Source organism: Podarcis filfolensis (assembly GCF_964270895.1).
Source record: "Podarcis filfolensis genome assembly, chromosome: 3".
NCBI classification, from domain to species: Eukaryota; Metazoa; Chordata; class Lepidosauria; order Squamata; family Lacertidae; genus Podarcis; species Podarcis filfolensis.
In genome coordinates this window covers 88,410,529-88,428,713 of record NC_139606.1, presented here as the reverse complement: position 1 = coordinate 88,428,713, position 18,185 = coordinate 88,410,529, and the positions used below count along the sequence as shown (strand labels likewise).

General features: G+C 44.5%; 1 protein-coding gene and 1 long non-coding RNA gene across 2 annotated transcripts in view; both read left to right on the top strand.

Moving 5' to 3' along the window:
- The window catches only part of LOC310758387 (uncharacterized protein), a 218,508-nt gene that overhangs the window by 82,074 nt on the left and 118,249 nt on the right, over positions 1-18,185 (top strand). The window lies entirely within an intron of this gene.
- LOC310758436 lies at positions 10,751-16,991 on the top strand. The gene is made up of 2 exons (XR_014545781.1): positions 10,751-13,416; positions 13,856-16,991. It is a non-coding gene; the product is annotated as an uncharacterized lncRNA (long non-coding RNA).

The window sequence follows — 18,185 nt, the reverse complement described above, 5'->3', positions numbered from 1 at the left end:
CCTTTAAGAGGGGGGAGAGGGGGGCTTTGGCAAGAAGGTAAGGGGAGGGGCTAGTTTTGGTGAGGAGGAAGGAGATGAGGCTTTGACAAGGTCATGGTGGGTGGTGAGCAGGGGCCCACCCCCTAATACACTTATAAATATTTTAGGCGTGCACCTGAAAAATATAAGTTAGCATGTGGAGCAGCCTTCTCTTGCTGGGTTTGGGTACCCAAATTCCCCCTGAAGACAAAAATAGTGGAGAAAATTCATCCTCCTTAGGTCATGCCTCTAAATGAAGAATGGTTTGTAAATGAACTTTTAAAATTCAAAGACTCCCCCCCCCCCCTGGTGACTTTCCACATAATAATTGTGTTTTATGAACTACTAAAAAAAGAGAGCCTTTGATCGTAATTTGCTGACGTCTTTTTCCTCAGTCTCTCTCTTTCTCTAAATTATCAGTGACTCTTCTTCCTTTTAGTGCCCAGTCCCTGAATGACTGGAAATGATGTTCTTGGGGAAATGTACACATTTTGCTGAAAAGCAACCCTACAGCTTCTTCAGAGGAAGGTCATATAAACAACACATCAGTAATGGTTGCAGGTTTCGTGTGGTTTACCTCAAGACGTCACATCTGTTAACCGAGGAAAATCAGGAAGTCTGTTGCACTAACTCAGCTCTGTTTGTAAGAAGGGGAAAACATTACTACCTCTTGACTTTCACTGTCAGTTCAAAGAAACTTTCAGTCTTCCTTTTTGGCTGTACCATATATAAGTGGAGAGAGACAAATACAACTTCGAAAGCAGCCTTCCACAATTTGGTGCCCTCCAGATAGTTTGCACTATAACAACAGATGACGGAATAATTTGATTCAGGTTGCATTTATGGTGAACCTACTCAATTCTCACTTTCTGAAGCAATGAGTGAAACAAAACACAACCATCCTTCAAAATTCGCACTTCTCTGAATTTTGCACTGTAGTTCTCCAGTCAAGTAATGTGCACAAAAGTGCAAATCCTGGAGTAAAGTGTGCATAGAAATGCATATAATAGTGAAAATAAAATACAAAAATCCATCATATGAGGGGAAATTGCTTTGCAGAAATGTGTATACTAATTACATTTCTATACTGCCCTTCATCCAATGATCACAGGACAGTTTACAATATAAAAACACAAATATTGGGCAAAATTGTATACAAGCATGTGTGTATTAGAAGAAATTCACTGATGAATTTTCATGAGGACTTTTTTATAAAAAAAATTGCAGACTGATGCAGAAATGTGGAGAGCTGAATTTAAGATTGGAAATGGAGAGAAATTGAAATAGACAGATTTGCTTATATCCCCAGCTACAACCTCCATCATCCCCATTTAGTATGGCATGGCCTATGGTCCAGGATGATGGGACTTGTAGTCCAACAACATCTACAGGGCACAATGCAGGGGAAGGCTGTCCTAAAATGTAGGGGAAGTGATTTTGACTCACAGTTGTGACATCCTGCAGAATTTGTTTTCAGTCAAGATATGTGGGGGGGGGGGGACGACACTTCCACCAGATTTAGTATGTATGTCTCCGAAGAGACACTTCTAGCCAGAGTGGACAGCACTAGGGTAGATGGGCCAGTGATCTGACCCTTAATAGGGCAGTTCATATCAGCGGATTTTCTCTATTCCATTTGTAACAATGCAATGTTATTTGATAAGAAAATGTAGGGCCACCTCCGGACGGGAGCAGAAACTGAACAAAGCACTTGTGCTCCCTGATTTACATTCCTCCTGTTATTTCAGAATGCACAGTCCCTAAGGAAGGGGTGGGGAATCTGTGGTCTTCCAGATGTTGGACTACAGTTTCCATAATCCCTGACTGTAGCCATGCTGGCTGGGACTGATGGGAGCTGATGTGCTTTGCTGTGTTAGGCTGCAGACTCAGGACAAAATAGAAGTCGCAACAGTGTATCTCTGCCTGCCTTTGGCGTTCTCAGAAAGCCTGCAAGCAAGCTGGTTTTGGCTGCTGTTTCGAAAACAAGAAGAAAGCATGGAATAATTGAGTATTATTTTAAATAACTGTCAACATGATCTTTGATGCCCATTTAGTGCCCCAAACCAGTTTATGCCCAGGGGAGGTGCCTAATGGTGCCTCCATAACAACAACACACACACACACACACAATGCAGTATATGTACCCCCGCATCCAACTCTGGGACTAAGGTGAAGTCCTTAGAACAGGCACCACCAAACTTGGCCCTCCAGATGTTTTGGGACTACAACTCCCATCATCCCTAGCTAACAGGACCAGTAGTCAGGGATGATGGGAATTGTAGTCCCCAAACATCTGGAGGGCCGAGTTTGGTGGCGCCTTCCCTAGGCTCATGATGGACTCTAACACCCACCAGCTCCAGCCAGTGTGTGCTGACAGAAGCTGCAGCCGAAAACTTCAGGAGGGCACCTGCTTGGGGAAGGCTGCTTTAGAGTTTCCAACAAAGTCAAGTATCTCCACAAGAGAGGTGTGTGTTTGGCTTCTAATCCAGCTTTACTGTACTTCACTGGGAAGCACTTCAGGCTCAACCATTCTCATGCTTCTCTGCACCACGTTAGTTAACTATTCTGTCCCTTTCCCACATGGTGATACTGATGTCATGTTGGGTGAGGTCCTGTACAATACATCTCCGGATCTCTTCCCTCTGTTGGTCTTCTGCCCAGTACAAACCCACTAAGCAGCAAACATGTCTCTAGTGTCTGCCTTTCACCGATCGAAGGATGACGTCCCCAACGCAAGGGGCATGTAAAGCCCAACGAAGCGATTTAAAAAAATAAAGAATAAACCCTTCTTTAGTTGTGCAATCTCAGTGCAGAATTTCTTGATTTGTGATTTTATCTTGCTCTGTACTGTGCCTAATAGCTCGAAGGTACTGCCTGATTACATTTTCCCAGTTCATTGACATGCCAGCAATAACTTGTCCTTGTTTTCCAGCCTCCAAATAAGATGGAAAGCTGAACGGTTTAGTAAACATGGGCACCTCTACAACTTCATGCCTTTCCATAATGGAGGCACAGGGACCTTGCGTCACAAACAGGGTGTGCAGATCTGTACATTCTGTACATTCCTATTCCCCCCTCCACAAAGTCATGGAAATCGATTGCTATTGCCCGGCTTGCTGTCCACACCAGTCTGCAGCGTTCAACAGATTGTATCCAGAAGTCCTCCTCAGCTTAATCACTCCTTCTTCCACTGTCTTCTTCAGTTCTGGGCAGGCACAGGTATTGCTCTATCTGTATGCACAAGCCTTTTTAAGAGAGAAATTCCCAGGAAGTGTACAAGAACGCAAGAGCAAATATTATCAACCTTATCCAGATGGTTACCATGGTTCACAATAAGCAAAATGGGGGTGCAGTATTCATTTCTATTTTTTAAATACCTCCAATAAAGGGCTTTGCATTTTGTATTTTTTTTGTTATTTTCTTTCTTTCTTTTTATTTAGATGAATCTGTTTTTTAAAATTTTATTCTATGCTGAAAAGTTTCAATAAGAAACAAATTTCAAAAAGAAAAAGCATCACACAGCATCAGACTGAAGGTCTCTCAGTGAATCTAGTCAGGGGGATGGATCCTGAACACTCTCTGTGAGTCATCTGACAGGTGGGTGGGCCATCCTGTTGTTATCAATCGCCTAACGTCACCATAACATCAGGTGATTCGACTTCAAAGGAAAACTAGTGTGCTCCCAATTCTTGCTTTCTTGTATTGTAGAACAGGGCTTGCATTTAAAGCTGCACCTACAAAGGAAAGCAATGCTGCTTCTTTTATTTTTTTGAAAAACAATGGCACATTTGGTATCAGTGCCTTTGGCCTAGTGTTCACTGAAGCTGTAACCCAGTGGCTAGGCTGTACCACATTAGACGCCAAATGACAACTCACCTGATGCTCCTTTGTACAAAATAACTTCCCCCAAAGAAATTGGGTACCTCAGAGGCTGATGTCCAGAAAAGTCGAATCCATCTCCCTGGCATGCAGTTCTCTATGTGGAGGGTTTTTTATGTTTAGTCCTGAGCAACATTCAGTTACGTGAGTTCCCGTCCGCAATCTGCAACAGTGGAGTTTGCCACCTCAACTTTCATTGGCTCTGTGTGCATATGTTTGTAATGTATAGATGTATAACCTACAGATATCTAAAACATTTTTAGCTTCTCACTGCCTGTTTCTGGGTGGGACTATTCCTGATCATCTGGATTTAATCTTATTTTTTTCCTCAAGAAAATATGCTATTTTAGTGTTTTCGCGTCTACTGTAATGGAATCTGTGTTCTTTCATTCTGTTTCTTTTTCCACACTCCTTTTGCTGATCAAAGGACTTTCATCCAAAACCATTTCATGACATAAAAACCAGCTTGTTTAGCCTGTAAGATGTATTATGTAAATGAGCAGTCCTACTCTTTCCTCCACCCACATTTTTAAAACCTTTTTGCAGGGGGCAGAGCAAAGAACACATTTCTTCTGAGATTACATGAACATAAGAGGAGTCCTGCTGGATCAGACCAAGGGAAACTGTTGTAAATCACCTTGTACACAGAGAAAACTCAATTCCTGAGCTGGAACAGGCCAATGAGAACTGGAGCCAATGACCTGGCTCACATTTCACCTAATCACGGTTTGTATGAATGTGTGAACCTATCCAGCAGACTATAGTTTGTTTGCTGCCCGCAAACCGTGATGTGAAGCAATGGTTTGTTGTTGGTTTACAACCTATGTTTTAGTCCAACCATAGATTGCCGTTATGTCTGAACACAACAGCCTTGCTTACCCATGTTTGGCAACCCAGCCCCAAGCTACACAGGCACGAGGCAAAAGCAGCTGGAAAACAAAACAAGTGCCAGACATAGAAGCCATGGCTTGTTTGCTCATTTGAGAGATGACTTGTGGGTTGCTGAACACACCACTGTTAAAACAAAGCATGCCTTAGCATTATGCACAAATGCAGCTATTACAGAGCAATCACAATACTTGACCCAGGAGAGGTTATAGCTGCAGGTGAAACCATAGCGAGGGATGCTTGAAGAGATTAATTATCACGAAATGACATGAGACACATCTCTTGGACTACTGAGTAGACCGGAACACAGCTCTCCACCATATTTCCAACTTCTCTGAACACTGCAAGATGCAATTCTTGAAAACATATCACAATAAGCATTTGAATACACATTTTTAGAAAAAAGAGAGCTGCAATGTGATTGTACACATGCACACGTCTTACGGGCAGAAACAGTAACAGAGATAAGAGGCAAGCAATTCACCCATCCCTAACCAGAGCTCAGTAAATGGTTTGCCCACAGAAGGCCATTAACAGGATCTCCAGGTGGGAAAGATCTTTGCCTAGGACCCTGGAGACTCACATCCAGGTAGACTGACCTAGAATGAGGCTGGTCATAGGATGTGGGTGTGGTCCTGCAGTTAAACAAAAGGCATCCTTTGCTGTCTTCCAGTCGTAGGATTCTGTTCCCAGCTCTGCGGTTGATTAGTTCTTGTTGACGGCTTCTGGACGACTTCCCAGAGGGATGCTTTTGTTCCCCTGCATGTACAACAGGCCTGTTGGCTGCTTTGCAGGGCTGTTGTGAACTTTAATTAATTAAGGCTTGCAAAGTGCTTTGATGCTCCTGGATGAAAGGTGCTGTGTAATTGCAAAGTGTTATTAATATAATCCAGAACTTCGCACGCTGTCTTCACCTGGCAGGAGGGGTGATGAGATAGGATCAGCTTGTGATGCATACATTAACGGAAGCTGCCTAAACATGACTTTCTTCATGCTTATGAACAGCTGCTGCAGTTACTATCCATCCAAGCAGAGTCCCACCCAAATGCCCACTTCTTGTGACTGCGAGACTAGGGTGAAGTTGGTCCCATGGAAAGTCAGCAACAACAATCCTCTAGCATTTCTTCAAAGTATAATGAGATACTGGTATGATGAAATTATGAATAGTTTTCATTCAAAATTGTACCATGATATTTTGACCTCAAATCAAACAAGCGTTTTTTAATACAGTGGTACCTCGGGTTACATACGCTTCAGGTTACACATGCTTCAGGTTACAGACTCCGCTAACCCAGATATATTACCTCGGGTTAAGAACTTTGCTTCAGAATGAGAAGAGAAATCATGCTCCAGCAGCGCGGCAGCAGCAGGAGGCCCCATTAGCTAAAGTGGTGCTTCAGGTTAAGAACAGCTTCAGGTTAAGAACAGACCTCCAGAATGAATTAAGTTTTTAACCCAAGGTACCACTGTAATGATCATGCATTAAAAACCCGTCTATCCCCATATCTGATTTTATGAACTGGGGTTTCCCTGCAATGCCCTTCCTCTTATGTGATCCATCAGAATATGTTGGTGGGGAGAAGTCTCGATCACAACAAGAATCACAGAATTGTGGCACGGAAGGGACTCCAGCAGTCATCTAGTCTAATCCCCTGCAATGCAAAAATCACAGATAAAGATGAAGGCTGGCTCCACTCCCTGTCTGTATCAATGAAGTTAATGTTTGATGTTTTACTATGTTTTATATATGCTGTGAGCCATCCAGAGTGGCAGGGGAAACCCAGCCAGATGGGCATAATAATAATAATAATAATAATAATAATAATAATAATAATAATATCATCATCTATGTATTATAATATATACGTATCTCCAATTCCTACAATGTAACACGGCAGTGTACATTAGTATATACAAACCAGTATAAAACACAATAAAAACAACACAAAATTATAAAAATGACTGGCTGATCAAAAATATCAAACCACTGAACAAGCCTGCCTGTAGTGCAAGAACAGAACATGCGACAGCTTTGAGGCAGCCTCCCCTCAAATAAAGGTACACAGTAGTCAAGGCTGTCCAAGTTATTTTGACACCTGTGGCTGGAAATCCCACAAGTGCGTCTCCCTGGGAATCATCACCTTCAATAAATTCCTGCCCTTGCATGACACCCCAAATCAGCTCCTAAAAATAGCTGCCTCACTCTGCCTAATATTAGTGTTGGCTTGTGGGTGCCTGTCTTTCTTCTCCCAGCCAGGTTAATACCTGGGTTGGAGCAAGGTGAGTTTGACTGGGGAGGCAGAAGGCTGCTGTTCTAATAAAGAATCAATCAGGCAATATGATCGCAGCTCTCCTGCATCACATATATGTCAGCCTTAAATTCTCTAGGTTTTGCAACCGGGCACCCTTCCGATGTTTTGGACCACAACTCCCACATGCTGGCTGAGGCTGATGGGAATCGTAGCCCCAAACATCTGGAGTGCACATGCGATTGCTCATACAGTGGAAGTTTTATTTTGTCTAGTCACTTGGGCATTAAATGTAAGATGCTTCGAATACAGTTTTAGGTGTTCTGCTGAACGTCACGGCCTTGTTCAGTTGCTGTCATTCTTGTAGTGATTCCGAGATGTAGTTTTTTATTATTTTATTGCATGTTGCCCTGAGAATTATTACTGAAGGATGCGACAAATGCACCTTCAAAACAGACCCACCAAGTGTCCCTATTTTCCAGGGACGTCCCTGATTTCGAGAAACCATCTGGGTTTCTGATTTGAAACTGGAATGTCCTGCTTTTCCTTTGGATGTCCCTATTTTCATTGGAGAAATGTTGGAGGGTATGGAGTTAGCCAACCCCCAAGCCATCTGAAAGCAGTCCTGTATAGGGAATGTTTAATGTTCTATTATTTTTTTATATAAGTTGGAAGCCGCTCAGAGTGGGGCAACCTAATAAGATGTGTGGGGCATAAATAGTAAAATTATCAGCATGGAATGGGACGTCCCTATTTTCATCGGAGGAATGTTGGGGTGTGTGTCAAAACAAACAAACAAACAAACAAACAAATGCTAGGCATTACTTGGGAATTCACACAAGATGTTGCTTGGGAGATCTAGTATATCAACAAAATCACTTTAGGTTTGAAATCAGTGCTTAAGGTTAGCACAGTTTTGAAAGGTTCAGTCCGCCACTTTGATTCAAAATGGTAGCCAAACACGGATTAAAAACGTGCTCCTTGATTTCAGGTACCATCATGCACCATTTGGTTACAGTATCTTGAGAGGTGTCCAAAGGCATAGCAAGCAAAGAGAAATATGTAGTAGATACTGCTGTGTTAGGAAAAGGTAATGGAAACATTCAAAGAACGATTAATTTTGCAATAGTACTGAGGCACGTCAGGAGACATAGATAGGATTGAGATCAAGCTTCACCTCAGCTTTTCTTTTTGCTGTTACCTCCCAGGCTTAAGCTGAAAGATGCTGTCCTTCTAATTAATAAAAGATAAATATGTTAATTCATGTTTTGTTACGTGCGAGCGAAGGATTCCTGGCTAGCGGCCAGGCAGGCAGGCGTCACAGAGCTCTGAGGTACCTGCACAGTGAGCTCCTTAGGCCTGTTTACATACAGAGAGAGATCTTCGGGGTGATGCCAGCCTTTGTGTTGTGCGCCGAGGACGAGGCCTCTGTCTGCATGCCAGTGGAAAGGAGCAGCAGTGTTATGTACTGAGTTGAATAGGATCCAAACTGCAGCAGTCTGATTGGTCCTAGAACAATAGGATTCAGAAGCAGCAGTCTGATTGGTCCTAGAACAATAGGATTCAGAAGCAGCAGTCTGATTGGTCCTAGAACAATGCAGCAGTATGATTGGTTGGCAGGAACCACCCAATCATGCTCCAGATAGAAGTGAATCCACAACCTGATTGGCTTACAGTAGAATTCCGGAATTAGCCAATCATGTGCAGCCCATTGTGTAAATAATGTATATAAAGCAGATACTTTGAGGGGACATTCATTCATTCCTCCTCACCACTATGAGCTGAATAAAGAGCATGAAATCACTTTGCGACTCTGAGTATATTTCAAGCAACATTGGCAAGGGCAAAGCCCAGAGTAAGCACTTTTTCATGGCTTCTGCCCACACACTTCTGGAAGTAGTTCAAAGGACCCGAGCAGCAGCCCTCGTAGGCTGGGTTAGTGGCGAGGAAGTGGTGAATGCAGGGCCAGCGCCCAGCCCCAGCCTTACTGGCGTGCTATGCCTAGAGAAAGAGAAGGGGAGAGGGAACGCATGGGAGAGGGAGGGGAAGGAAGCAAAGCTGGCTAGCTTCAGGTGCAAGCAGCTGGGCACCACACAATGAGAGGAAAGGACGCAGAGGCTGCTTTTGTTGTTGGTTTTTTTTGAGACTGGAGAGAACGCTCCAGGAAAACAAAGCACTGCTCAAGAAAGTGGGCCCTGCTTGGCCAAGCAGTTGGGCAGCAGGACAACAGAGGCAACTTCAGGCCTACCCAAACAAGAATATTGGTTGCAGATGGCTTCGATGAATCCTTGCGAGTTATGTAGCTGCTCCAGGAATTTGTGTAGTCACCAGTCCTTGGGATCTAGAGAAGAATTCTAATGACCGACAGTGGAGAATCGGGCGTATTCACTCAGAATGAGTCCCACTGAGGTGTGCAATCTAGGACAAAGTTGGGCTCAGCATTTGGCACTCTTAGGCAGCTGTTGAGACATAGCACCCTAGCAGGGCCCGGGGCACACAGACACCTTTCCTGGGAGTGAGTGGGTCTGCCTCATGCCTTCTTAAATTTTCTACAGTGCCCCTGTGGCTGCAGGGTATTGTGAGAAATTCTAAATAGTGGTTTATTGCTGCCCACTGCTGCCATCAGTTAGACTGAGCCACAGTCAAGGCCCTTCTGGCATATGTGGAGAACTCGCCAGAGGTTACATTGCTGAAGATCCTCCTTAAGCTGGATATAGGGCATACTTGGGAGTGCAGCACACTGATAAATAGGTAAACAAAAGGTTTTAAAAGTCTAGAATATTAAAATGCAAACAGCCTTCCCTCTGGAATTCAGGAATAGATTTTCCTATTATGGGCGGGAAGGCTTTGCTTTTAGTCTCCTGGCAAATTAAGGTGGCTGGTAGCTGGGTCCCCATCATCACCACACTTTGTAAAAGGCCCCACAAACAAGTTATCACTTTAAGTTCTAAAAAGGAGGCAGAAGTGATAGAGGGCTTGCTGGCCTCCCAACCTGGGCTTGAGCTGAGCCACATTATAAGACCCAACAATCCTATATCTACTCCCCTGGGGGTAAGTGCCATTGAACTCAACTAGGATTTACTTATGAGTAGACACGTCTAGGCTTGCAGAGTTATTGTTATGAGAGAATTTAATTATCGTCTCATCAGAATGGGTCGCATGAAGAAGAAACAGGGCTGTTTGAATTAGGGTTGCCATATTTCAAGAATCAAGAATTTCAAGAATCAGAACCCACACTTGCCTCCAAATGGTCTGTGGGGTCAGCACAAATATATTTTTCCTTCCACAAACTGATGCACCATGTCATATCTTCCAACATCTTGAGTCCCAAAACTGGGAAGTGCATCTTCCCACTTGTGTTCCAGTGTGAGTCACATAACCCACACAAGATCAAGGAGTCCAAAATATGTGTTTTTTTCAGGGTGTGTTAGCATGGCACCCAAAAATGCACATTTTGGGGTGCTGGGTGAGATCATGGCCCCAAAAAAGATTTTTTGGGTGTGTGCGTGCTTTTTTCATGGCACCTGCCATGCTCTCGTGTGAGAAAACGATATGTCCCTTTTTTCTGGGACACTTGCGGGGTATGCCATGTGATCAGGGAGAAGCTATTTTGCTATGGTGCAGGAGAAACTGGGTCACACCTCTGTGGTGATTGTCCCAGCATCCTTAACACTGTGAGGCAAGGAAATCTCTGAAAGTACTTCACCAAACCCACCTGCTTCACTGGGCCTCCTTAAAAACATACTGACTCACTACAGAAACTGCTTGGGCATGTGTTCGTGGCTTGGCTCTGCCCATTTGCACAGCAAAAGTGGACAATAGCAAGTCCAAATCGCACAGGCCAAAGAGGGATGTTGCTCTTGGGACTTCTGGATATCCTGACTGACCAAAAAATGCCACACTGTAAAGAGCAGATAATCAAGCCCCCAAATGTTTATGCCACTGCGACTGTTGTTTTGGTCCGCCTGCTTCCTAAACAGCTGTTTTGTCTGTGCGATTAAATCTTGATACATAAAACTGAGCACACGCAGACACAAAGCTTCACAACAAAGCATTTTAATAGAGCAAAGTGGTGGAATGGCAGAAAACAGACTTGGGAGCAGAGGCGCAGCGCTGGACCCCTGACGTTTATTAGTATCTGAGGTTACACCAATACCTTGTAGATACTGGCGCCACTACATCTGATCAATGGCTGTGCACTGATGTCGGATCAAGCCCAGTTATGCTGTTTGCTATATCAGACAAAGCAGTATTTTGTTTAAATAGCTATGCTTTCAGAGATTTCAATATTATATGGCATCCCAAGCTGCTTAGGCAGCACAATATTTAGCAGGAAGTGATCCCCACCCAGCAAGGGTGGTCTAAACCACTGAGTTTCTTGGGCTCGCCGATCAGAAGGTCAGTGGTTCGAATCCCCACGATGGGGTGAGCTCCTGTTGCTCTGTCCCAGCTTCTGCCAACCTAGCAGTTCAAAAGCACACCAGTGCGAGTAGATAAATAGGTACCACTGCAGCGGGAAGGTAAACAGCATTTCCATGTGCTCTGGCTTCCATCACGGTGTCCCGTTGTGCCAGAAGCGGTTTAGTTATTCTGGCCACATGACCCGGAAAGCTGCCTGTGGACAAATGCCGGCTCCCTTGGCCTGAAAGTGAGATGAGTGACACAACCCCAGTCGCCTTTGACTGGACTTTGACTGGACCTCAGCCTTCTCTAACATGGGATTCCCAACTCCCACCAGTCCCCAGCCAGCATGGTCAGAGTAGGGGAAATGTAGCTGGAGGGCACCAGCTCTAGGAATGCTTAAGTTGTCCCCAACCATGAGCAAGGGCTCTGAATTAGGGAGGCATGGCCCATACCATACAATTTAAAGCAAATCCAATACATGTGACTTCCTCCCACAAATCCTAGGAAGTTGTAGGAAGGGAAACTAGAGGTCCCAGCAATCTTTGGAGGAAGCCATGTGCTTTTAAATGTGCTTCTAATGCACTTTAAATGTATGGTACGGATCTGCCCAAGGAAACCCCAGCTTGACAGAGTTGTTGCTGCAGCAGAACTCCCAAAGCATATCACATTATGCTTTTTGGGGGCAGTTGATGTGTATTCAGAGTCTTCCAACTGTAAAGAAAACACTACAATGCTTTGTCAAGGAAGGCAATGACCTCTCCTCTATGCTTTTATTCAGCTAATAGCTCAAGACATTTATTTAAAGGAGCTTAAAATATGTTTTTCTAAAATGAGCACTGATGGCTACTGGCTAGGTTCTGACTATGTGGGCAGCGGCAACAGAGAAACGCTTGCTTTCTCCTTGCTCATATTGTGTATTTGTAAAAAAAACGCCTTGAGGTCTGCAGTATTGTGTCATAATAAGGTAAAATCCAGCTTCTGAAGCTCTCTAACTCTCAGAGATCATGGAGAGCAAAGCAATGCCTGTTTGCAAGATGGGCAGTCACAGTACTGAAGCTCTGTGGCTTGCATAAATGTGATACAGTCAAACCTTGGTTGCCGAACGGCTCCGTTTTGGAACTATTTGGCTGCCGGAAGCAAATGCTCCAGTTTTTGAACTTTTTTCAGAAGCCAAATGTCCAACGCAGCTTCCACTTGAGTGCAGGAAGCTCCTGCAGCCGATCGGAAGCCCCGGTTGTCAAACATTTCAGAAGCCGAACGGGCTTCTGGAATGGATTACGTTCAACAACCGAGGCTTGACTGTAACAATAAATTTACAAGTTAAAAGATTTTAAAGTTTTCAAAAAAGGATGCAGTATCTCAAACATTCCTATAAAATCATGAGAATCTTGAGGTTTAGTCATTTCCCCCAAATAGACCAACATTCTATTACATTTTCTTATTCTGCAAGCTATCTATTTAGAATTGCATCCCTTATACATTATGTATATTATGTATATTATGTATATTTTGCCATCACTGCAGATTTGGGTGTCAGATCAGCATCTCTTTAACCAGGGTGAGTGGATGTTTTCCCTTACTCTGTTTTGCTGCTCTTGTGATTTCATTTAGTTCTGTGGCTTTAACTTAATGGTTTTAATTAATCGTACATTGTTTTAAATTTGAGTTATTCTATGTAACCCATTATGGAACAAATTAGTGACTGGCAGAATGTTCGTATAAACTTACATAATATAAATAATATCACAGTATTTACTTATATACTATCAGTGTGTATGGTACTTTGATTTGTGCTTGTTTTACTTTTCAGTCTGAGAGGAAATAAAGATTTTACAGAAAAAGTAAGGGACAAGCCAGTGTTGCTGCTTTACAGAACACAAGAGGGCAGGTCTCTGCCCCCAAGAAGCACACAATTCTAAATTTCTGTACAGTTCCCCCCCATCAGGAAGGGGAGGGAGCAGCAAACACCAAATATGAGGTTTCAGTCGCATATTGTAATGGCTTTAGGGGTTGCTTGTGCGTAAATAGCTGCCGCTCTGGGCTAGGTTGGCTGGTTAAACCATTTCTCGCTGGACAGCCATCCACTCCGTGGCTGTTCAGTCGCTGGCAGAATCCGTCAGTGGGCGTTTCTTAAACCTTTTCCAACATAAAAGTTGTTTGACGCCCAGTCTCCTCCTACTCTCCCTGCGCGGAAGTCTTCTGCGCAGGGAGGGCGTGGGTAGCGGAGGACCTGTGCTCTCCCCACTGGTGTCCAGTGAAGAGTCCCGGAGCCTGCTCTCTGCTTCCCCCATTGGCCCCCCTCTATCCCTGGTGTTGCGCTGATTTTCTTCCCCAACAGGAGACCTGCCTCTCTCCCTGCTTGGCCCCTCTCCAGCATCGCTGTGGAGCCTCGCCTCCTCCTCTAGTTCCGATGGCAGTTCCCTGACACATATGCTTAGGCTGAGCTCCAGAAAAGTAGGTGAAGTAGAGGGTTGTGCCAAAGGCATCACAGAAAAGGTGAGTTTGGGGACATAATTTTAATGATGACAAAGAAGAATCATTAGGCAGGTAACAACAACACCAACACCAACAATTTATTTATACCCCACCCATCTGGCTGGGTTTCTCCAGCCACTCTGGGTGGCTCCCAACAAAATATTAAAAACACAATAAAACGTCAAACATTAAAAACTTCCCGGAACAGGGCTGCCTTCAGATGTCTTCTAAAAGTCAGATAGTTGTTTATTTCCTTGACAACTGATGGGAGGGAGTTTCACAGGTTGGGCGCCACTACCGAGAAGGCCCTCTGCCTGGTTCCCTGTAACCTCACATCTCGCAGTGAGGGAACTGCCAGAAGGCCCTCAGCTCTGGACCTTAGTGTCCGGGCTGAATGATGGAAGTAGAGACGCTTCTTCAGGTATACTGGGCCGAGGCCATTTAGGGCTTTAAAGGTCAGCACCAACACTTTGAATTGTGCAATCAAGATGGGCATTCCAAGAAAATGGAGCAGCAAGGAAGAAAATACAGCCTTTTGAGGAAGCAGGATATCTCAGTGGTGCACAGAACCTCCCTGGTGTTTTGAGTCTTAACTTTAAAAAAACAACCCATGTTCAGTTCTGTTGAATTATCTCTGCACATCTTGATCACCTGAAACAGTGTTCAAATTGCATTTGGTGTTGCAAAAAATGACCTCACAAATAGCCTAGCTGCCTTCAAAGCAGATTAATATGGGTTACGAGGGAGTGTCCATTTCCGCATAAAGTGCCACATGATTGGCTAACTAGCACCACACACAGGAAATGGAATTTGGTAGACTGACGTTGAAGTTGGCAAATCTGGTGCTTCAGCTCAAAGGTCGGACTGCATTGACTAAGTAAGTTTTAATTTCATTATGCTTTATGTTTTCCTTTGTGCTCCATCAACATAACCAGATGTTTATATAGCTTTGCAGTGGCCAGTCTGCATGGGCAATAAATGCCACTCCATTGGAAGTTGCACAGGAAGATCCAGTTACTTTGCTTTTACCTTCAAGTAGCCCATAATTAGGCTCACACACAGGGTGAGTCATTTATCAAAAGCAGTCCAAAGTGCTATTACAGCCAGACACGCCAAGGCCAGGCATATAATTATATAATCCACCACCATGTGGAAATTGCCCTGTTAAGCCACCTGACCCCATTAGCATGAAGATGTTTTTTCCCCTTGTTGGCTAGAAGTACTGTTAGTGCTTGGCAGGAAGACGACTCCTCTTTACTCAAAACTCACCTTGTTCTTGCTGAAACCAGAAAATGCCATCCCGTTTCCTTGGTTCATCAGCAGGTTAAGGGAAACTGGGATTTGGCATCCCGAGGCAAGCGGAAGATGCCGAGAGATGGTGCGAGGTCTTTTCAGATGAGGCTTTTCTGATAATGCAGAACAGGAACACAGAAAGCTGCCTTGCACCACTAGAAGTTGGTGTTGATGTCTTGAGCTGGACGGACTGATTGACAGTGACTCTCTAGGATGTCTCTCTCCCAGCTGTTCCTGGAGATGAACCTGGGACCTTCTGCACGCAAAGCTGAGGTTCTACCACTGAGCCATAGCTCGGATGATATTTCTCAAATCAGCATCTCCACTGCATCAAGGGAATCCAAACCCTTTCCTCTACAGAGCATGGCAGTTGTAAGGAAACCGGTTCCCCCAGGATCCAAACCTATGTTGCAGCTGCAGCTGCTGCAGGGAAATGCAATTATCCTGCCAACACGAGGTTTCATTACTTTGTGTATTCTGGTATATATGTCTGAGTTGCAGGCACCTACTGGATAGCGACCCTGAAGTCAAAGGCAGGTTTCCCACTCTAACTGAACCTGGCCACTAACCCGATGATTATGTTCTACATCCACTATTGAGGGCAGCATGTTTCTGAATGTCAGTTGCCAGAAACTGTAGGAGGGGGGAAGTGCTGGTGCACTAAGGTCCTGCACGTATGCTTCCCATAAAGGTCTGGTTGGCCATTGTGAAAACAGGATGCTGGACTAGATGGACCACTGCCCTGATCCCAGAGTCTCTTCTAAAGTTTGTACTCTTTCCCTCAATGCCTGCATTGTTTTAATTCTGCCGTAAAAAATAATCAAATGCAGTAAACATTTTCTCCACGATTACAAAGATGTGGGGCATATTTGGGTGTCATTTGAACATTCTGAACCCCAGCCCAGAGAGATACAAGTTCAAATCCCTGCTGAACTCTGAACCATCCTTGACCACGTACTTGCAGCCCTGCCTACCGCACAAAGTTGTTGTGAGGATAAAATGAGGAAGTGGAAGAACCATTTATGCTACTTTGGGGAATGTGGCACAGTATAACCTTTTGGGAGGAAGTGTGGGATAAAAGTGAACCAACCAAATAAGACCTTTGCCAACTGCGGCCATATTCCACCACTGATGGGACCGGTGTGTTCTAAATGTAACCTAATGGGGATTGCCCCATGGATGTGACAAATTTTCCTATTGACTACACCATGACCTATATTCGCAGAGGCAGATTTCAGGACATTGCTGGACGGAGCATTTTCTACATGTAGCATTTTACGAGCAGTGACTCAGGGCACTGGTCAACCACAATCCCCATGTTCTGGATTAAAATCCCCGTGCCAGCAACTGCTAAGCCGGACATGTAATCATATTCAGCACAGGTGGCATTAACTGTTGTTGCAGCAAAACAGTCGCCAGAGACCTAACCTTCCCGCCCCAGTCAGATAAACAGGAGTCCTAGCTGTAGATGCGTTAATAAGATACCTTATGCAAGCTGGCGCTGCAATCTTTCCAGACACACAAACCCCCAATGTGTTTTTTTTCCTTTTCCAAGGCAATTATTAACAATCTTTTAGCTGTAGGGGATGGTGGGTGAAAAGAAACAACATGTCAAACTGAAACCCAGCTCGAATTGTCATGAACAAATCCAGAGGCACGACAAAGGTACCCCGGCTCACTGGCAGACTTAACCAGTTTGCAGAAATGACTTGCCGCACTGCAATTCGAGGACTTTTACAGCTCTGCACAGTCGGAGCAGAACACCAGAGCTCTGCATTTCATTGGCACGGCTTTGCAATCCTCACAGGTGGAAAAAAAGAAACATTATGGCTTCAATACGCTTCGATGAAAACATGTAGCGACCCAGAGATCAATTTTCGCTGCAGGTGGCTTGCAAAGGACATTTATTCAACAAGAATGCATTAATTCTTCAGCCAGTTCTGGAAACAAGTGCGCTCAAGAGAGCTACCCACATGAATAATGTTAGACTTTTGCTCTCTATTTATTCTGAAGGCACCTGCAATTAAGCACTTGCTTCCTTTCCAGCTATTTAAGATGGCGTCTATTCTTTATTGACTTATGAAAGCCCTCACATTTAGATGTTTTATTTCTTTTTAAGCGGTGCCGGGGACTCATTTGACGGTTTGGATGGTGGCCTTAGCAAATCAGCGGGGCACCTGCTAAATATTCTATGCCTGCATTCATTGTCCATTTCTTGACACTTCAAACATTACGCTCAGCAATTGATCTTGGCCTCCCCTCTTGCCCACATTCCTTCTCCACAATTAATTGCTGTGCAAATCAAACTGCTGCTCGGTGGTGGAAAAGAGTGGCGCATGTGAACACAGGTGAACAGGAGGCCTCATAAGCCCCAAAGGCCTTGCAACACAAGGCAGGGCAAGACGCGACGGCAGCAGCAGCCAACCTGCATCCTGTTGATTGCCTGCAGAACAGGGATGGGGAGCAGGAGCCACAAGACTGGGAGAGAGGAGGAACTGATCTGCCAGTAGCCTGCGCTTTTTTCACAAGAAAACAACTGCCTGAAACTTTTCTGCTTTTCTCTTTCCACTGTAAGAAGAATTACTTGGGCATAATTGGGGGAAGGGATGAGGAGCACAGCAAAGAAAGGGCTGATCCACACTTTCTCTTGTCCCGCTGTTTTTCCCCAGGGGCAAACAGCAATTCGAGTTTTCTCTAGATAGACGTCTGCTCCGATTTAGCACTGAAGAGCAAGTTTTCTCTGGGAAAGGAGCGGGGCAAGGGTGAAACCGCTCAGGCCTGTGCCTAGAAAGCATGAATCAAGCGGAATACTGCTTGGACTCGTGCTTTCTAGACGCAGGTCAATTGGAAGTATGGACGAGCTCAGAGGGATCAGCTGCCACCAGCCCATTTTATAAACTGCTCCATCCTAGTCAGGCTTAGATTTAGGGGGAGATGAACCAGGTTAACACCTGGGGTGCCAACTTTGGACGTGCTAGT